This window comes from Osmerus mordax, chromosome 25 (genome assembly GCF_038355195.1).
Source record: "Osmerus mordax isolate fOsmMor3 chromosome 25, fOsmMor3.pri, whole genome shotgun sequence".
In the NCBI taxonomy this organism is placed as follows: domain Eukaryota; kingdom Metazoa; phylum Chordata; class Actinopteri; order Osmeriformes; family Osmeridae; genus Osmerus; species Osmerus mordax.
This window is the reverse complement of record NC_090074.1, coordinates 10,759,411-10,777,160: the sequence shown is the minus strand read 5'-3', so window position 1 is coordinate 10,777,160 and position 17,750 is coordinate 10,759,411. Positions and strand designations below refer to the sequence as shown.

Here is a 17,750-nt window from a genome sequence, read left to right as displayed (position 1 = left end):
GGTAGTAGACTGCAGTCTATGTAGGTAGGCCTAGACTATGTAGTCTGCTGGAATCACACACAAGGAAGCAAACCCACTGTAGCCAAGCCTTGACACTGTTCAGTCTGTCTGCATCTGTCTGTGTCTTTGCATGTGGGACATTCTTGAACGGGCAACTACGCCAGGAAATATGAAGGGTATACCTTGCTCCAAAGCAGTACCTGAATATTATCATCAGTTTTTCAGGTAATCTTGAAACACAAAGAATCAAGGAGGACTTTTTATTCAATTGTATAAAGTATTTTCATTGTTTAAAGTAGCCTATATGTTGACAAGCCTGTATATTACCTCTCCTCTGGCTTCCCAAATATTATAGGTGCAATATACTGTCCCCATGGGTGTATCCAGGCCCATTGGAAGACTCAGGGGGTGACTGCCTGGTGCCCCTATGGTTGCAAGCGTTTCTAAAATGCCCAGAGTGGCAAAAATTAGACCAAGTGCCCTACTGTCTGCCATTCACATTGTGAAATATGCTTGAGTGCACAGGATGCCCCATGCAATAAATGACAGTGTGCCCTCTATAAATGTAAAAAGAGTTCCTTTATAGTATAGAAAATGTGACGCAGTACCCTATAAGGTGCCCTTACAATGGCCTAAATTGGACTGTTCCCATGCCCTTACTTCCAATAGAAAAAGGTGCTGTTATGAAGTGCCCTTTATGCTGCCCCTACGTGACAGTGTCCCAAATGTTGCCCTTTCAAAAGAAGACAATTAGATTCTGTGCCCAACAGTCTCCCCTAATGTTCCCAGTAGGGCATGCTTTCCCAAAGTGAGTCTGTGACAACACTTGGCACAGCCACAGTCTGTCACTGTCCAAGCCCCCTCTGGATCTGTGGAGGCAGACTATGTTAATTGGAAATACTCGTAATATAATAATGATAGTCATGCTGAGCAATTTTAAATGACTGTTCTGCCAAGCAAAGTGTGCAGTTTGGGTCACCTTCTGATCTAAAAAGTCAGTCCTGGATCTGTGCAATACTAGTCATTTCAGTGAATCCCCATTTAAGTCATGGTTATCTTTCCCTTTTATCTTAAAGCTCAGCATTTAGCCTATCAGTTAATAAATGTGTGTGGCAAAGTTATTTTGAAGTAATTTTTGATTTTGTTCAAGATTTGAAGACAAAAACATTACTAGCCCACATCAAGTGCAATTAACCATGGCCTTCTTCAGTGTTTTGAATTTTATCCTACAATTTTCAATTGCTGCCACGTTCTTTTTTGGGCTATTATTCTCAATCTCCTGTTGAGAATATCGACCATAGGCTAGCCTGTCAGAACGGTTTCAGACAGCTCAACAAATTATGCTAATTATCAGTAGGCCTAAATGCATATATATATATATATGTTAAGTAGATTTGGTAGGTCTACAATTTACGCATTTTAACGTTCGTACTGGTTTGAAAAGTTGTCTCCCTTGTCATGTTAATTGCGGCAACATTGCCCTTTTTGGGGACAAAAAAAACGCAAAAAAATAATAATTTACGCTGCTGAAACAACACACCTCTGCTGCTTTACGCTATACTTTTTGCGACATAACTCCTCTTTTCGACGATCGCCTGATCTGGGCTGCACAGTCTAAGCTTATTGAGGTCTAGCTTGAATTAGCGTTGCCTGTTAGTGGAACGGAACGTTAGTGGAACGGCTTGAGGCTTAAGTCTAAGTTGACGTTTACCCAAGTGAGACTTATTCGTGTTAGCACGACTTGCGTTAGCGACGTTGATGGAACACCCCCCAGCTCTTTATGTCAAAGCATGTTTTGTGACAACAAATCTATCAAAGCAGCAACCAGAACATGGCTCGTTGGTCTCGTGGTATGATTCTCGCTTAGGGTGCAGGGAGCCTTTGTCTAAGCATGTTTTGTTACAACAAATCGATCAATCGAAGCAGCAACTATAACATTGCTCGTTGGTCAAGGGGTATGATTCTCGCTTAGGCTGCAGGGAGCCTTTGTCTAAGCAATTTTTTTGGACAACAAATCAATCAAAGCAGCAACCAAAACATGGCTCGTTGGTCTAGGGGTATGATTCTCGCTTAGGGTGCGAGAGGTCCTGGGTTCAAATCCCGGACGAGCCCATTACAGTATGCTGTTGAAGGAGGTAACATGGTGAAGAGGGCTCCTGTTCTATTCCCATATCAGTCCTTTTAACCAACGTAGATTGGGGTGATTTGCTGCAGAAGTTTTTCCAGCTCTTTTTGTTTACGCATGTTTTGTGACAACAAATCGATCAAAGCAGAAACCAGAGCATGGCTCGTTGGTCTAGGGGTATGATTCTCGCTTCGGGTGCGAGAGGTCCCGGGTTCGACTCCCGGATGAGCCCTTTACAGTATGTTGTTGAAGGAGGTTACTTGGTGAAGAGGGCTCCTGTTCTAATCCCAGATCAGTCCTTTACCCAACGTAGATTGGGGTGATTTGCTGCAGAAGTTTTTCCAGCTCTTTTTGTTTACGCATGTTTTGTGACAACAAATCGATCAATCAAAGCAGCAACCAGAACATGGCTCGTTGGTCTCGTGGTATGATTCTCGCTTAGGGTGCAGGGAGCTTTTGTTTAAGCATGTTTTGTGACAACAAATCGATGAAAGCAGCAATCAGAACATGGCTCGTTGGTCTCGTGGTATGATTCTCGCTTAGGGTGCAGGGAGCCTTTGTCTAAGCATGTTTTGTGACAACAAATCGATCCATCGAAGCAGCAACTAAAACATGGCTCGTTGGTCAAGGGGTATGATTCTCGCTTTGGGTGCAGGGAGCCTTTGTCTAAGCATGTTTTGTTACAACAAATCGATCAATCGAAGCAGCAACTATAACATTGCTCGTTGGTCAAGGGGTATGATTCTCGCTTAGGCTGCAGGGAGCCTTTGTCTAAGCAATTTTTTTGACAACAAATCAATCAAAGCAGCAACCAAAACATGGCTCGTTGGTCTAGGGGTATGATTCTCGCTTAGGGTGCGAGAGGTCCTGGGTTCAAATCCCGGACGAGCCCATTACAGTATGCTGTTGAAGGAGGTAACATGGTGAAGAGGGCTCCTGTTCTATTCCCATATCAGTCCTTTTACCCAACGTAGATTGGGGTGATTTGCTGCAGAAGTTTTTCCAGCTCTTTTTGTTTACGCATGTTTTGTGACAACAAATCGATCAATCAAAGCAGCAACCAGAACATGGCTCATTGGTCTCGTGGTATGATTCTCGCTTAGGGTGCAGGGAGCTTTTGTTTAAGCATGTTTTGTGACAACAAATCGATGAAAGCAGCAACCAGAACATGGCTCGTTGGTCTCGTGGTATGATTCTCGCTTAGGGTGCAGGGAGCCTTTGTCTAAGCATGTTTTGTGACAACAAATCGATCCATCGAAGCAGCAACTAAAACATGGCTCGTTGGTCAAGGGGTATGATTCTCGCTTTGGGTGCAGGGAGCCTTTGTCTAAGCATGTTTTGTTACAACAAATCGATCAATCGAAGCAGCAACTATAACATTGCTCGTTGGTCAAGGGGTATGATTCTCGCTTAGGCTGCAGGGAGCCTTTGTCTAAGCAATTTTTTTTGACAACAAATCAATCAAAGCAGCAACCAAAACATGGCTCGTTGGTCTAGGGGTATGATTCTCGCTTAGGGTGCGAGAGGTCCTGGGTTCAAATCCCGGACGAGCCCATTACAGTATGCTGTTGAAGGAGCTAACATGGTGAAGAGGGCTCCTGTTCTATTCCCATATCAGTCCTTTTACCCAACGTAGATTGGGGTGATTTGCTGCAGAAGTTTTTCCAGCTCTTTTTGTTTACGCATGTTTTGTGACAACAAATCGATCAAAGCAGCAACCAATACATTGCTCGTTGGTCTCGTGGTATGAATCTCGCTTAGGGTGCAGGGAACCTTTGTCTAAGCATGTTTTGTGACAACAAGGCGATCAATCGAAGCAGCAACTACAACATGGCTCGTTGGTCTAGGGGTATGATTCTCGCTTAGGGTGCAGGGAGCCTTTGTCTAAGCATTTTTTGTGACAACAAATCAATCAAAGCAGCAACCAGAACATGGCTTGTTGGTCTAGGGGTATGATTCTCGCTTAGGGTGCAGGGAGCCTTTGTCTAAGCATGTTTTGTGACAACAAGGCGATCAATCGAAGCAGCAACTACAACATGGCTCGTTGGTCTAGGGGTATGATTCTCGCTTAGGGTGCGAGAGGTCCAGGGTTCAAATCCCGGACGAGCCCATTACAGTATGCTGGTGAAGGAGGTAACATGGCAAAGAGGGCTCCTGTTCTATTCACAAATCAGTCCTTTACCCAACGTAGATCGGGGTGATTTGCTGCGGAAGTTTCTCCAGCTCTTTTTGTCCAAGCATGTTTTGTGACAACAAATCGATCAAAGCAGCAACCAGAACATGGCTCGTTGGTCTAGGGGTATGATTCTCGCTTAGGGTGCAGGGAGCCTTTGTCTAAGCATGTTTTGTGACAACAAATCGATCAAAGCAGCAACCAGAACATGGCTTGTTGGTCTAGGGGTATGATTCTCGCTTAGGGTGCAGGGAGCCTTTGTCTAAGCATGTTTTGTGACAACAAATCAATCAATCGAAGCAGCAACTAGAACATGGCTCGTTGGTCTAGGGGTATGATTCTCGCTTTGGGTGCGAGAGGTCCCGGGTTCGAATCCCGGATGAGCCCTTTACAGTATGTTGTTGAAGGAGGTTACTTGGTGAAGAGGGCTCCAGTTCTAATCCCAGATCAGTCCTTTACCCAACGTAGATTGGGGTGATTTGCTGCAGAAGTTTTTCCAGCTCTTTTTGTTTACGCATGTTTTGTGACAACAAATCGATCAATCAAAGCAGCAACCAGAACATGGCTCATTGGTCTCGTGGTATGATTCTCGCTTAGGGTGCAGGGAGCTTTTGTTTAAGCATGTTTTGTGACAACAAATCGATGAAAGCAGCAACCAGAACATGGCTCGTTGGTCTCGTGGTATGATTCTCGCTTAGGGTGCAGGGAGCCTTTGTCTAAGCATGTTTTGTGACAACAAATCGATCCATCGAAGCAGCAACTAAAACATGGCTCGTTGGTCAAGGGGTATGATTCTCGCTTTGGGTGCAGGGAGCCTTTGTCTAAGCATGTTTTGTTACAACAAATCGATCAATCGAAGCAGCAACTATAACATTGCTCGTTGGTCAAGGGGTATGATTCTCGCTTAGGCTGCAGGGAGCCTTTGTCTAAGCAATTTTTTTTGACAACAAATCAATCAAAGCAGCAACCAAAACATGGCTCGTTGGTCTAGGGGTATGATTCTCGCTTAGGGTGCGAGAGGTCCTGGGTTCAAATCCCGGACGAGCCCATTACAGTATGCTGTTGAAGGAGGTAACATGGTGAAGAGGGCTCCTGTTCTATTCCCATATCAGTCCTTTTACCCAACGTAGATTGGGGTGATTTGCTGCAGAAGTTTTTCCAGCTCTTTTTGTTTACGCATGTTTTGTGACAACAAATCGATCAATCAAAGCAGCAACCAGAACATGGCTCATTGGTCTCGTGGTATGATTCTCGCTTAGGGTGCAGGGAGCTTTTGTTTAAGCATGTTTTGTGACAACAAATCGATGAAAGCAGCAACCAGAACATGGCTCGTTGGTCTCGTGGTATGATTCTCGCTTAGGGTGCAGGGAGCCTTTGTCTAAGCATGTTTTGTGACAACAAATCGATCCATCGAAGCAGCAACTAAAACATGGCTCGTTGGTCAAGGGGTATGATTCTCGCTTTGGGTGCAGGGAGCCTTTGTCTAAGCATGTTTTGTTACAACAAATCGATCAATCGAAGCAGCAACTATAACATTGCTCGTTGGTCAAGGGGTATGATTCTCACTTAGGCTGCAGGGAGCCTTTGTCTAAGCAATTTTTTTTGACAACAAATCAATCAAAGCAGCAACCAAAACATGGCTCGTTGGTCTAGGGGTATGATTCTCGCTTAGGGTGCGAGAGGTCCTGGGTTCAAATCCCGGACGAGCCCATTACAGTATGCTGTTGAAGGAGGTAACATGGTGAAGAGGGCTCCTGTTCTATTCCCATATCAGTCCTTTTACCCAACGTAGATTGGGGTGATTTGCTGCAGAAGTTTTTCCAGCTCTTTTTGTTTACGCATGTTTTGTGACAACAAATCGATCAAAGCAGCAACCAATACATTGCTCGTTGGTCTCGTGGTATGAATCTCGCTTAGGGTGCAGGGAACCTTTGTCTAAGCATGTTTTGTGACAACAAGGCGATCAATCGAAGCAGCAACTACAACATGGCTCGTTGGTCTAGGGGTATGATTCTCGCTTAGGGTGCAGGGAGCCTTTGTCTAAGCATGTTTTGTGACAACAAATCAATCAAAGCAGCAACCAGAACATGGCTTGTTGGTCTAGGGGTATGATTCTCGCTTAGGGTGCAGGGAGCCTTTGTCTAAGCATGTTTTGTGACAACAAGGCGATCAATCGAAGCAGCAACTACAACATGGCTCGTTGGTCTAGGGGTATGATTCTCGCTTAGGGTGCGAGAGGTCCAGGGTTCAAATCCCGGACGAGCCCATTACAGTATGCTGGTGAAGGAGGTAACATGGCAAAGAGGGCTCCTGTTCTATTCACAAATCAGTCCTTTACCCAACGTAGATCGGGGTGATTTGCTGCGGAAGTTTCTCCAGCTCTTTTTGTCCAAGCATGTTTTGTGACAACAAATCGATCAAAGCAGCAACCAGAACATGGCTTGTTGGTCTAGGGGTATGATTCTCGCTTAGGGTGCAGGGAGCCTTTGTCTAAGCATGTTTTGTGACAACAAATCAATCAATCGAAGCAGCAACTAGAACATGGCTCGTTGGTCTAGGGGTATGATTCTCGCTTTGGGTGCGAGAGGTCCCGGGTTCGAATCCCGGATGAGCCCTTTACAGTATGTTGTTGAAGGAGGTTACTTGGTGAAGAGGGCTCCAGTTCTAATCCCAGATCAGTCCTTTACCCAACGTAGATTGGGGTGATTTGCTGCAGAAGTTTTTCCAGCTCTTTTTGTTTACGCATGTTTTGTGACAACAAATCGATCAATCAAAGCAGCAACCAGAACATGGCTCATTGGTCTCGTGGTATGATTCTCGCTTAGGGTGCAGGGAGCTTTTGTTTAAGCATGTTTTGTGACAACAAATCGATGAAAGCAGCAACCAGAACATGGCTCGTTGGTCTCGTGGTATGATTCTCGCTTAGGGTGCAGGGAGCCTTTGTCTAAGCATGTTTTGTGACAACAAATCGATCCATCGAAGCAGCAACTAAAACATGGCTCGTTGGTCAAGGGGTATGATTCTCGCTTTGGGTGCAGGGAGCCTTTGTCTAAGCATGTTTTGTTACAACAAATCGATCAATCGAAGCAGCAACTATAACATTGCTCGTTGGTCAAGGGGTATGATTCTCGCTTAGGCTGCAGGGAGCCTTTGTCTAAGCAATTTTTTTTGACAACAAATCAATCAAAGCAGCAACCAAAACATGGCTCGTTGGTCTAGGGGTATGATTCTCGCTTAGGGTGCGAGAGGTCCTGGGTTCAAATCCCGGACGAGCCCATTACAGTATGCTGTTGAAGGAGGTAACATGGTGAAGAGGGCTCCTGTTCTATTCCCATATCAGTCCTTTTAACCAACGTAGATTGGGGTGATTTGCTGCAGAAGTTTTTCCAGCTCTTTTTGTTTACGCATGTTTTGTGACAACAAATCGATCAAAGCAGAAACCAGAGCATGGCTCGTTGGTCTAGGGGTATGATTCTCGCTTCGGGTGCGAGAGGTCCCGGGTTCGACTCCCGGATGAGCCCTTTACAGTATGTTGTTGAAGGAGGTTACTTGGTGAAGAGGGCTCCTGTTCTAATCCCAGATCAGTCCTTTACCCAACGTAGATTGGGGTGATTTGCTGCAGAAGTTTTTCCAGCTCTTTTTGTTTACGCATGTTTTGTGACAACAAATCGATCAATCAAAGCAGCAACCAGAACATGGCTCATTGGTCTCGTGGTATGATTCTCGCTTAGGGTGCAGGGAGCTTTTGTTTAAGCATGTTTTGTGACAACAAATCGATGAAAGCAGCAACCAGAACATGGCTCGTTGGTCTCGTGGTATGATTCTCGCTTAGGGTGCAGGGAGCCTTTGTCTAAGCATGTTTTGTGACAACAAATCGATCCATCGAAGCAGCAACTAAAACATGGCTCGTTGGTCAAGGGGTATGATTCTCGCTTTGGGTGCAGGGAGCCTTTGTCTAAGCATGTTTTGTTACAACAAATCGATCAATCGAAGCAGCAACTATAACATTGCTCGTTGGTCAAGGGGTATGATTCTCGCTTAGGCTGCAGGGAGCCTTTGTCTAAGCAATTTTTTTGGACAACAAATCAATCAAAGCAGCAACCAAAACATGGCTCGTTGGTCTAGGGGTATGATTCTCGCTTAGGGTGCGAGAGGTCCTGGGTTCAAATCCCGGACGAGCCCATTACAGTATGCTGTTGAAGGAGGTAACATGGTGAAGAGGGCTCCTGTTCTATTCCCATATCAGTCCTTTTACCCAACGTAGATTGGGGTGATTTGCTGCAGAAGTTTTTCCAGCTCTTTTTGTTTACGCATGTTTTGTGACAACAAATCGATCAAAGCAGAAACCAGAGCATGGCTCGTTGGTCTAGGGGTATGATTCTCGCTTCGGGTGCGAGAGGTCCCGGGTTCGACTCCCGGATGAGCCCTTTACAGTATGTTGTTGAAGGAGGTTACTTGGTGAAGAGGGCTCCTGTTCTAATCCCAGATCAGTCCTTTACCCAACGTAGATTGGGGTGATTTGCTGCAGAAGTTTTTCCAGCTCTTTTTGTTTACGCATGTTTTGTGACAACAAATCGATCAAAGCAGCAACCAATACATTGCTCGTTGGTCTCGTGGTATGATTCTCGCTTAGGGTGCAGGGAGCCTTTGTTTAAGCATGTTTTGTGACAACAAATCGATCAAAGCAGAAACCAGAGCATGGCTTGTTGGTCTAGGGGTATGATTCTCGCTTCGGGTGCGAGAGGTCCCGGGTTCGAATCCCGGATGAGCCCTTTACAGTATGTTGTTGAAGGAGGTTACTTGGTGAAGAGGGCTCCTGTTCTAATCCCAGATCAGTCCTTTACCCAACGTAGATTGGGGTGATTTGCTGCAGAAGTTTTTCCAGCTCTTTTTGTTTACGCATGTTTTGTGACAACAAATCGATCAATCAAAGCAGCAACCAGAACATGGCTCATTGGTCTCGTGGTATGATTCTCGCTTAGGGTGCAGGGAGCTTTTGTTTAAGCATGTTTTGTGACAACAAATCGATGAAAGCAGCAACCAGAACATGGCTCGTTGGTCTCGTGGTATGATTCTCGCTTAGGGTGCAGGGAGCCTTTGTCTAAGCATGTTTTGTGACAACAAATCGATCCATCGAAGCAGCAACTAAAACATGGCTCGTTGGTCAAGGGGTATGATTCTCGCTTTGGGTGCAGGGAGCCTTTGTCTAAGCATGTTTTGTTACAACAAATCGATCAATCGAAGCAGCAACTATAACATTGCTCGTTGGTCAAGGGGTATGATTCTCGCTTAGGCTGCAGGGAGCCTTTGTCTAAGCAATTTTTTTTGACAACAAATCAATCAAAGCAGCAACCAAAACATGGCTCGTTGGTCTAGGGGTATGATTCTCGCTTAGGGTGCGAGAGGTCCTGGGTTCAAATCCCGGACGAGCCCATTACAGTATGCTGTTGAAGGAGGTAACATGGTGAAGAGGGCTCCTGTTCTATTCCCATATCAGTCCTTTTACCCAACGTAGATTGGGGTGATTTGCTGCAGAAGTTTTTCCAGCTCTTTTTGTTTACGCATGTTTTGTGACAACAAATCGATCAATCAAAGCAGCAACCAGAACATGGCTCATTGGTCTCGTGGTATGATTCTCGCTTAGGGTGCAGGGAGCTTTTGTTTAAGCATGTTTTGTGACAACAAATCGATGAAAGCAGCAACCAGAACATGGCTCGTTGGTCTCGTGGTATGATTCTCGCTTAGGGTGCAGGGAGCCTTTGTCTAAGCATGTTTTGTGACAACAAATCGATCCATCGAAGCAGCAACTAAAACATGGCTCGTTGGTCAAGGGGTATGATTCTCGCTTTGGGTGCAGGGAGCCTTTGTCTAAGCATGTTTTGTTACAACAAATCGATCAATCGAAGCAGCAACTATAACATTGCTCGTTGGTCAAGGGGTATGATTCTCGCTTAGGCTGCAGGGAGCCTTTGTCTAAGCAATTTTTTTTGACAACAAATCAATCAAAGCAGCAACCAAAACATGGCTCGTTGGTCTAGGGGTATGATTCTCGCTTAGGGTGCGAGAGGTCCTGGGTTCAAATCCCGGACGAGCCCATTACAGTATGCTGTAGAAGGAGGTAACATGGTGAAGAGGGCTCCTGTTCTATTCCCATATCAGTCCTTTTACCCAACGTAGATTGGGGTGATTTGCTGCAGAAGTTTTTCCAGCTCTCTTTGTTTACGCATGTTTTGTGACAACAAATCGATCAAAGCAGCAACCAATACATTGCTCGTTGGTCTCGTGGTATGAATCTCGCTTAGGGTGCAGGGAACCTTTGTCTAAGCATGTTTTGTGACAACAAGGCGATCAATCGAAGCAGCAACTACAACATGGCTCGTTGGTCTAGGGGTATGATTCTCGCTTAGGGTGCAGGGAGCCTTTGTCTAAGCATGTTTTGTGACAACAAATCAATCAAAGCAGCAACCAGAACATGGCTTGTTGGTCTAGGGGTATGATTCTCGCTTAGGGTGCAGGGAGCCTTTGTCTAAGCATGTTTTGTGACAACAAGGCGATCAATCGAAGCAGCAACTACAACATGGCTCGTTGGTCTAGGGGTATGATTCTCGCTTAGGGTGCGAGAGGTCCAGGGTTCAAATCCCGGACGAGCCCATTACAGTATGCTGGTGAAGGAGGTAACATGGCAAAGAGGGCTCCTGTTCTATTCACAAATCAGTCCTTTACCCAACGTAGATCGGGGTGATTTGCTGCGGAAGTTTCTCCAGCTCTTTTTGTCCAAGCATGTTTTGTGACAACAAATCGATCAAAGCAGCAACCAGAACATGGCTCGTTGGTCTAGGGGTATGATTCTCGCTTAGGGTGCAGGGAGCCTTTGTCTAAGCATGTTTTGTGACAACAAATCGATCAAAGCAGCAACCAGAACATGGCTTGTTGGTCTAGGGGTATGATTCTCGCTTAGGGTGCAGGGAGCCTTTGTCTAAGCATGTTTTGTGACAACAAATCAATCAATCGAAGCAGCAACTAGAACATGGCTCGTTGGTCTAGGGGTATGATTCTCGCTTTGGGTGCGAGAGGTCCCGGGTTCGAATCCCGGATGAGCCCTTTACAGTATGTTGTTGAAGGAGGTTACTTGGTGAAGAGGGCTCCAGTTCTAATCCCAGATCAGTCCTTTACCCAACGTAGATTGGGGTGATTTGCTGCAGAAGTTTTTCCAGCTCTTTTTGTTTACGCATGTTTTGTGACAACAAATCGATCAATCAAAGCAGCAACCAGAACATGGCTCATTGGTCTCGTGGTATGATTCTCGCTTAGGGTGCAGGGAGCTTTTGTTTAAGCATGTTTTGTGACAACAAATCGATGAAAGCAGCAACCAGAACATGGCTCGTTGGTCTCGTGGTATGATTCTCGCTTAGGGTGCAGGGAGCCTTTGTCTAAGCATGTTTTGTGACAACAAATCGATCCATCGAAGCAGCAACTAAAACATGGCTCGTTGGTCAAGGGGTATGATTCTCGCTTTGGGTGCAGGGAGCCTTTGTCTAAGCATGTTTTGTTACAACAAATCGATCAATCGAAGCAGCAACTATAACATTGCTCGTTGGTCAAGGGGTATGATTCTCGCTTAGGCTGCAGGGAGCCTTTGTCTAAGCAATTTTTTTTGACAACAAATCAATCAAAGCAGCAACCAAAACATGGCTCGTTGGTCTAGGGGTATGATTCTCGCTTAGGGTGCGAGAGGTCCTGGGTTCAAATCCCGGACGAGCCCATTACAGTATGCTGTTGAAGGAGGTAACATGGTGAAGAGGGCTCCTGTTCTATTCCCATATCAGTCCTTTTAACCAACGTAGATTGGGGTGATTTGCTGCAGAAGTTTTTCCAGCTCTTTTTGTTTACGCATGTTTTGTGACAACAAATCGATCAAAGCAGAAACCAGAGCATGGCTCGTTGGTCTAGGGGTATGATTCTCGCTTCGGGTGCGAGAGGTCCCGGGTTCGACTCCCGGATGAGCCCTTTACAGTATGTTGTTGAAGGAGGTTACTTGGTGAAGAGGGCTCCTGTTCTAATCCCAGATCAGTCCTTTACCCAACGTAGATTGGGGTGATTTGCTGCAGAAGTTTTTCCAGCTCTTTTTGTTTACGCATGTTTTGTGACAACAAATCGATCAATCAAAGCAGCAACCAGAACATGGCTCATTGGTCTCGTGGTATGATTCTCGCTTAGGGTGCAGGGAGCTTTTGTTTAAGCATGTTTTGTGACAACAAATCGATGAAAGCAGCAACCAGAACATGGCTCGTTGGTCTCGTGGTATGATTCTCGCTTAGGGTGCAGGGAGCCTTTGTCTAAGCATGTTTTGTGACAACAAATCGATCCATCGAAGCAGCAACTAAAACATGGCTCGTTGGTCAAGGGGTATGATTCTCGCTTTGGGTGCAGGGAGCCTTTGTCTAAGCATGTTTTGTTACAACAAATCGATCAATCGAAGCAGCAACTATAACATTGCTCGTTGGTCAAGGGGTATGATTCTCGCTTAGGCTGCAGGGAGCCTTTGTCTAAGCAATTTTTTTTGACAACAAATCAATCAAAGCAGCAACCAAAACATGGCTCGTTGGTCTAGGGGTATGATTCTCGCTTAGGGTGCGAGAGGTCCTGGGTTCAAATCCCGGACGAGCCCATTACAGTATGCTGTTGAAGGAGGTAACATGGTGAAGAGGGCTCCTGTTCTATTCCCATATCAGTCCTTTTACCCAACGTAGATTGGGGTGATTTGCTGCAGAAGTTTTTCCAGCTCTTTTTGTTTACGCATGTTTTGTGACAACAAATCGATCAAAGCAGAAACCAGAGCATGGCTCGTTGGTCTAGGGGTATGATTCTCGCTTCGGGTGCGAGAGGTCCCGGGTTCGACTCCCGGATGAGCCCTTTACAGTATGTTGTTGAAGGAGGTTACTTGGTGAAGAGGGCTCCTGTTCTAATCCCAGATCAGTCCTTTACCCAACGTAGATTGGGGTGATTTGCTGCAGAAGTTTTTCCAGCTCTTTTTGTTTACGCATGTTTTGTGACAACAAATCGATCAAAGCAGCAACCAATACATTGCTCGTTGGTCTCGTGGTATGATTCTCGCTTAGGGTGCAGGGAGCCTTTGTTTAAGCATGTTTTGTGACAACAAATCGATCAAAGCAGAAACCAGAGCATGGCTTGTTGGTCTAGGGGTATGATTCTCGCTTCGGGTGCGAGAGGTCCCGGGTTCGAATCCCGGATGAGCCCTTTACAGTATGTTGTTGAAGGAGGTTACTTGGTGAAGAGGGCTCCTGTTCTAATCCCAGATCAGTCCTTTACCCAACGTAGATTGGGGTGATTTGCTGCAGAAGTTTTTCCAGCTCTTTTTGTTTACGCATGTTTTGTGACAACAAATCGATCAATCAAAGCAGCAACCAGAACATGGCTCATTGGTCTCGTGGTATGATTCTCGCTTAGGGTGCAGGGAGCTTTTGTTTAAGCATGTTTTGTGACAACAAATCGATGAAAGCAGCAACCAGAACATGGCTCGTTGGTCTCGTGGTATGATTCTCGCTTAGGGTGCAGGGAGCCTTTGTCTAAGCATGTTTTGTGACAACAAATCGATCCATCGAAGCAGCAACTAAAACATGGCTCGTTGGTCAAGGGGTATGATTCTCGCTTTGGGTGCAGGGAGCCTTTGTCTAAGCATGTTTTGTTACAACAAATCGATCAATCGAAGCAGCAACTATAACATTGCTCGTTGGTCAAGGGGTATGATTCTCGCTTAGGCTGCAGGGAGCCTTTGTCTAAGCAATTTTTTTTGACAACAAATCAATCAAAGCAGCAACCAAAACATGGCTCGTTGGTCTAGGGGTATGATTCTCGCTTAGGGTGCGAGAGGTCCTGGGTTCAAATCCCGGACGAGCCCATTACAGTATGCTGTTGAAGGAGGTAACATGGTGAAGAGGGCTCCTGTTCTATTCCCATATCAGTCCTTTTACCCAACGTAGATTGGGGTGATTTGCTGCAGAAGTTTTTCCAGCTCTTTTTGTTTACGCATGTTTTGTGACAACAAATCGATCAAAGCAGCAACCAATACATTGCTCGTTGGTCTCGTGGTATGATTCTCGCTTAGGGTGCAGGGAGCCTTTGTTTAAGCATGTTTTGTGACAACAAATCGATCAAAGCAGAAACCAGAGCATGGCTCGTTGGTCTAGGGGTATGATTCTCGCTTCGGGTGCGAGAGGTCCCGGGTTCGAATCCCGGATGAGCCCTTTACAGTATGTTGTTGAAGGAGGTTACTTGGTGAAGAGGGCTCCTGTTCTAATCCCAGATCAGTCCTTTACCCAACGTAGATTGGGGTGATTTGCTGCAGAAGTTTTTCCAGCTCTTTTTGTTTACGCATGTTTTGTGACAACAAATCGATCAATCAAAGCAGCAACCAGAACATGGCTCATTGGTCTCGTGGTATGATTCTCGCTTAGGGTGCAGGGAGCTTTTGTTTAAGCATGTTTTGTGACAACAAATCGATGAAAGCAGCAACCAGAACATGGCTCGTTGGTCTCGTGGTATGATTCTCGCTTAGGGTGCAGGGAGCCTTTGTCTAAGCATGTTTTGTGACAACAAATCGATCCATCGAAGCAGCAACTAAAACATGGCTCGTTGGTCAAGGGGTATGATTCTCGCTTTGGGTGCAGGGAGCCTTTGTCTAAGCATGTTTTGTGACAACAAATCGATCAATCGAAGCAGCAACTATAACATTGCTCGTTGGTCAAGGGGTATGATTCTCGCTTAGGCTACAGGGAGCCTTTGTCTAAGCAATTTTTTTTGACAACAAATCAATCAAAGCAGCAACCAAAACATGGCTCGTTGGTCTAGGGGTATGATTCTCGCTTAGGGTGCGAGAGGTCCTGGGTTCAAATCCCGGACGAGCCCATTACAGTATGCTGTTGAAGGAGGTAACATGGTGAAGAGGGCTCCTGTTCTATTCCCATATCAGTCCTTTTACCCAACGTAGATTGGGGTGATTTGCTGCAGAAGTTTTTCCAGCTCTTTTTGTTTACGCATGTTTTGTGACAACAAATCGATCAAAGCAGCAACCAATACATTGCTCGTTGGTCTCGTGGTATGATTCTCGCTTAGGGTGCAGGGAGCCTTTGTTTAAGCATGTTTTGTGACAACAAATCGATCAAAGCAGAAACCAGAGCATGGCTCGTTGGTCTAGGGGTATGATTCCCGCTTCGGGTGCGAGAGGTCCTGGGTTCGAATCCCGGATGAGCCCTTTACAGTATGTTGTTGAAGGAGGTTACTTGGTGAAGAGGGCTCCTGTTCTAATCCCAGATCAGTCCTTTACCCAACGTAGATTGGGGTGATTTGCTGCAGAAGTTTTTCCAGCTCTTTTTGTTTACGCATGTTTTGTGACAACAAATCGATCAATCAAAGCAGCAACCAGAACATGGCTCATTGGTCTCGTGGTATGATTCTCGCTTAGGGTGCAGGGAGCTTTTGTTTAAGCATGTTTTGTGACAACAAATCGATGAAAGCAGCAACCAGAACATGGCTCGTTGGTCTAGGGGTATGATTCTCGCTTAGGGTGCGAGAGGTCCTGGGTTCAAATCCCGGACGAGCCCATTACAGTATGCTGTTGAAGGAGGTAACATGGTGAAGAGGGCTCCTGTTCTATTCCCATATCAGTATTTTACCCAATGTAGATCGGGGTGATTTGCTGCAGAAGTTTCTCCAGCTCTTTTTGTCTACGCATTTTTTTTACAACAACTTAATCAAAGCAGCAACCAGAACATGGCTCGTTGGTCTCGTGGTATGATTCTCGCTTAGGGTGCAGGGAGCCTTTGTCTAAGCATGTTATGTGACAACATATCGATCAATCGAAGCAGCAATTAGAACATGGCTTGTTGGTCTAGGGGTATGATTCTCGCTTAGGGTGCGAGAGAGGTCCTGGGTTCAAATCCCGGACGAGACCATTACAGTATGCTGTTGAAAGAGGTAACCTGGCAAAGAGGGCACCTGTTCTATTCCCAAATCAGTCCTTTACCCAATGTAAATCGGCGTGATTTGCTTTGGAAATTTCTCTTTTTGTCTAAGCATGTTTGGTTACAACAAATCTATCAAAGCAGCAACCAGAGCATGGCTCGTTGGTCTAGGGGTATGATTCTCGCTTAAGGTGCGAGAGGTCCGGGGTACAAATCCCGTACGAGCCCATTGCAGTATACTGTTGAAGGAGGTAATGTGGCAAAGAGGGCACCTGTTCTATTCCCAAATCATTCCTTTACCCAACGTAGATCGGGGTGATTTGCTGTAGAAGTTTCTCTATTTGTTTTAGCATGTTTTGTGACAACAAATCGATCAATCGAAGCAGCAACTAGAACATGGCTCGTTGGTCTAGGGGTATGATTCTAGCTTAGGGTGCGGGATCTCGGATGAGCCCACTACAGTAGGTTGTTGAAGGAGGTTATTTAGTGAAGAGGGCTCCTGTTCTAATCCCAGATCAGTCCTTTACCCAACGTAGATCGGGGTGATTTGCTGCAGAAGTTCCTCCAGCTCTTTTTGTCTAAGCATGTTTTGTGACAAAAAATCGATCAAAGCAGCAACCAGAACATGGCTCGTTGGTCTCGTGGTATGATTTTTGCTTAGGGTGCAGGAAGCCTTTGTGTAAGCATGTTTTGTGACAACAAATCGATCAATCGAAGCAGCAACTAGAACATGGCTCGTTGGTCTAGGGGTATGATTCTCGCTTAGGGTGCGAGAGGTCCCGGGTTCAAATCCCGGACGAGCCCTTTACAGTATGCTGTAGAAGGAGGTAACCTTGCAAAGAGGGCTCCTGTTCTATTCCCAAATCAGTCCTTTACCCAATGTAGATCGGCGTGATTTGCTTTGGAAATTTCTCTTTTTGTCTAAGCATGTTTGGTTACAACAAATCTATCAAAGCAGCAACCAGAGCATGGCTCGTTGGTCTAGGGGTATGATTCTCGCTTAAGGTGCGAGAGGTCCGGGGTACAAATCCCGTACGAGCCCATTGCAGTATACTGTTGAAGGAGGTAATGTGGCAAAGAGGGCACCTGTTCTATTCCCAAATCATTCCTTTACCCAACGTAGATCGGGGTGATTTGCTGTAGAAGTTTCTCTATTTGTTTTAGCATGTTTTGTGACAACAAATCGATCAATCGAAGCAGCAACTAGAACATGGCTCGTTGGTCTAGGGGTATGATTCTAGCTTAGGGTGCGGGATCTCGGATGAGCCCACTACAGTAGGTTGTTGAAGGAGGTTATTTAGTGAAGAGGGCTCCTGTTCTAATCCCAGATCAGTCCTTTACCCAACGTAGATCGGGGTGATTTGCTGCAGAAGTTCCTCCAGCTCTTTTTGTCTAAGCATGTTTTGTGACAAAAAATCGATCAAAGCAGCAACCAGAACATGGCTCGTTGGTCTCGTGGTATGATTTTTGC

General features: G+C 45.6%; 30 non-coding genes across 30 annotated transcripts; all 30 read left to right on the top strand.

The window, feature by feature from the left end:
• Positions 1 to 2,040: 2,040 nt before the first annotated feature.
• Positions 2,041 to 2,112, top strand: trnap-agg (transfer RNA proline (anticodon AGG)). The gene has a single exon. It is a non-coding gene; the product is annotated as a tRNA-Pro (tRNA).
• Positions 2,113 to 2,285: 173 nt separating this feature from the next.
• On the top strand, positions 2,286 to 2,357 carry trnap-cgg (transfer RNA proline (anticodon CGG)). The gene has a single exon. It is a non-coding gene; the product is annotated as a tRNA-Pro (tRNA).
• A 588-nt stretch (positions 2,358 to 2,945) lies between these two features.
• trnap-agg (transfer RNA proline (anticodon AGG)) lies at positions 2,946 to 3,017 on the top strand. The gene has a single exon. It is a non-coding gene; the product is annotated as a tRNA-Pro (tRNA).
• Positions 3,018 to 3,607: 590 nt separating this feature from the next.
• On the top strand, positions 3,608 to 3,679 carry trnap-agg (transfer RNA proline (anticodon AGG)). The gene has a single exon. It is a non-coding gene; the product is annotated as a tRNA-Pro (tRNA).
• Positions 3,680 to 4,163: 484 nt separating this feature from the next.
• Positions 4,164 to 4,235, top strand: trnap-agg (transfer RNA proline (anticodon AGG)). Its single transcript has one exon. It is a non-coding gene; the product is annotated as a tRNA-Pro (tRNA).
• Positions 4,236 to 4,613: 378 nt separating this feature from the next.
• On the top strand, positions 4,614 to 4,685 carry trnap-ugg (transfer RNA proline (anticodon UGG)). The gene has a single exon. It is a non-coding gene; the product is annotated as a tRNA-Pro (tRNA).
• Positions 4,686 to 5,274: 589 nt separating this feature from the next.
• trnap-agg (transfer RNA proline (anticodon AGG)) lies at positions 5,275 to 5,346 on the top strand. The gene has a single exon. It is a non-coding gene; the product is annotated as a tRNA-Pro (tRNA).
• Positions 5,347 to 5,936: 590 nt separating this feature from the next.
• On the top strand, positions 5,937 to 6,008 carry trnap-agg (transfer RNA proline (anticodon AGG)). The gene has a single exon. It is a non-coding gene; the product is annotated as a tRNA-Pro (tRNA).
• Positions 6,009 to 6,492: 484 nt separating this feature from the next.
• trnap-agg (transfer RNA proline (anticodon AGG)) lies at positions 6,493 to 6,564 on the top strand. Its single transcript has one exon. It is a non-coding gene; the product is annotated as a tRNA-Pro (tRNA).
• A 277-nt stretch (positions 6,565 to 6,841) lies between these two features.
• Positions 6,842 to 6,913, top strand: trnap-ugg (transfer RNA proline (anticodon UGG)). The gene has a single exon. It is a non-coding gene; the product is annotated as a tRNA-Pro (tRNA).
• Positions 6,914 to 7,502: 589 nt separating this feature from the next.
• On the top strand, positions 7,503 to 7,574 carry trnap-agg (transfer RNA proline (anticodon AGG)). The gene has a single exon. It is a non-coding gene; the product is annotated as a tRNA-Pro (tRNA).
• Positions 7,575 to 7,747: 173 nt separating this feature from the next.
• On the top strand, positions 7,748 to 7,819 carry trnap-cgg (transfer RNA proline (anticodon CGG)). The gene has a single exon. It is a non-coding gene; the product is annotated as a tRNA-Pro (tRNA).
• Positions 7,820 to 8,408: 589 nt separating this feature from the next.
• On the top strand, positions 8,409 to 8,480 carry trnap-agg (transfer RNA proline (anticodon AGG)). The gene has a single exon. It is a non-coding gene; the product is annotated as a tRNA-Pro (tRNA).
• A 173-nt stretch (positions 8,481 to 8,653) lies between these two features.
• On the top strand, positions 8,654 to 8,725 carry trnap-cgg (transfer RNA proline (anticodon CGG)). The gene has a single exon. It is a non-coding gene; the product is annotated as a tRNA-Pro (tRNA).
• A 273-nt stretch (positions 8,726 to 8,998) lies between these two features.
• Positions 8,999 to 9,070, top strand: trnap-cgg (transfer RNA proline (anticodon CGG)). Its single transcript has one exon. It is a non-coding gene; the product is annotated as a tRNA-Pro (tRNA).
• Positions 9,071 to 9,659: 589 nt separating this feature from the next.
• On the top strand, positions 9,660 to 9,731 carry trnap-agg (transfer RNA proline (anticodon AGG)). The gene has a single exon. It is a non-coding gene; the product is annotated as a tRNA-Pro (tRNA).
• Positions 9,732 to 10,321: 590 nt separating this feature from the next.
• trnap-agg (transfer RNA proline (anticodon AGG)) lies at positions 10,322 to 10,393 on the top strand. Its single transcript has one exon. It is a non-coding gene; the product is annotated as a tRNA-Pro (tRNA).
• A 484-nt stretch (positions 10,394 to 10,877) lies between these two features.
• Positions 10,878 to 10,949, top strand: trnap-agg (transfer RNA proline (anticodon AGG)). Its single transcript has one exon. It is a non-coding gene; the product is annotated as a tRNA-Pro (tRNA).
• A 378-nt stretch (positions 10,950 to 11,327) lies between these two features.
• Positions 11,328 to 11,399, top strand: trnap-ugg (transfer RNA proline (anticodon UGG)). Its single transcript has one exon. It is a non-coding gene; the product is annotated as a tRNA-Pro (tRNA).
• A 589-nt stretch (positions 11,400 to 11,988) lies between these two features.
• trnap-agg (transfer RNA proline (anticodon AGG)) lies at positions 11,989 to 12,060 on the top strand. Its single transcript has one exon. It is a non-coding gene; the product is annotated as a tRNA-Pro (tRNA).
• A 173-nt stretch (positions 12,061 to 12,233) lies between these two features.
• trnap-cgg (transfer RNA proline (anticodon CGG)) lies at positions 12,234 to 12,305 on the top strand. The gene has a single exon. It is a non-coding gene; the product is annotated as a tRNA-Pro (tRNA).
• A 589-nt stretch (positions 12,306 to 12,894) lies between these two features.
• trnap-agg (transfer RNA proline (anticodon AGG)) lies at positions 12,895 to 12,966 on the top strand. The gene has a single exon. It is a non-coding gene; the product is annotated as a tRNA-Pro (tRNA).
• Positions 12,967 to 13,139: 173 nt separating this feature from the next.
• Positions 13,140 to 13,211, top strand: trnap-cgg (transfer RNA proline (anticodon CGG)). The gene has a single exon. It is a non-coding gene; the product is annotated as a tRNA-Pro (tRNA).
• A 273-nt stretch (positions 13,212 to 13,484) lies between these two features.
• On the top strand, positions 13,485 to 13,556 carry trnap-cgg (transfer RNA proline (anticodon CGG)). The gene has a single exon. It is a non-coding gene; the product is annotated as a tRNA-Pro (tRNA).
• Positions 13,557 to 14,145: 589 nt separating this feature from the next.
• Positions 14,146 to 14,217, top strand: trnap-agg (transfer RNA proline (anticodon AGG)). The gene has a single exon. It is a non-coding gene; the product is annotated as a tRNA-Pro (tRNA).
• Positions 14,218 to 14,491: 274 nt separating this feature from the next.
• trnap-cgg (transfer RNA proline (anticodon CGG)) lies at positions 14,492 to 14,563 on the top strand. Its single transcript has one exon. It is a non-coding gene; the product is annotated as a tRNA-Pro (tRNA).
• Positions 14,564 to 15,152: 589 nt separating this feature from the next.
• On the top strand, positions 15,153 to 15,224 carry trnap-agg (transfer RNA proline (anticodon AGG)). Its single transcript has one exon. It is a non-coding gene; the product is annotated as a tRNA-Pro (tRNA).
• Positions 15,225 to 15,498: 274 nt separating this feature from the next.
• trnap-cgg (transfer RNA proline (anticodon CGG)) lies at positions 15,499 to 15,570 on the top strand. The gene has a single exon. It is a non-coding gene; the product is annotated as a tRNA-Pro (tRNA).
• A 277-nt stretch (positions 15,571 to 15,847) lies between these two features.
• Positions 15,848 to 15,919, top strand: trnap-agg (transfer RNA proline (anticodon AGG)). The gene has a single exon. It is a non-coding gene; the product is annotated as a tRNA-Pro (tRNA).
• A 1,092-nt stretch (positions 15,920 to 17,011) lies between these two features.
• On the top strand, positions 17,012 to 17,083 carry trnap-agg (transfer RNA proline (anticodon AGG)). Its single transcript has one exon. It is a non-coding gene; the product is annotated as a tRNA-Pro (tRNA).
• Positions 17,084 to 17,750: the final 667 nt, after the last annotated feature.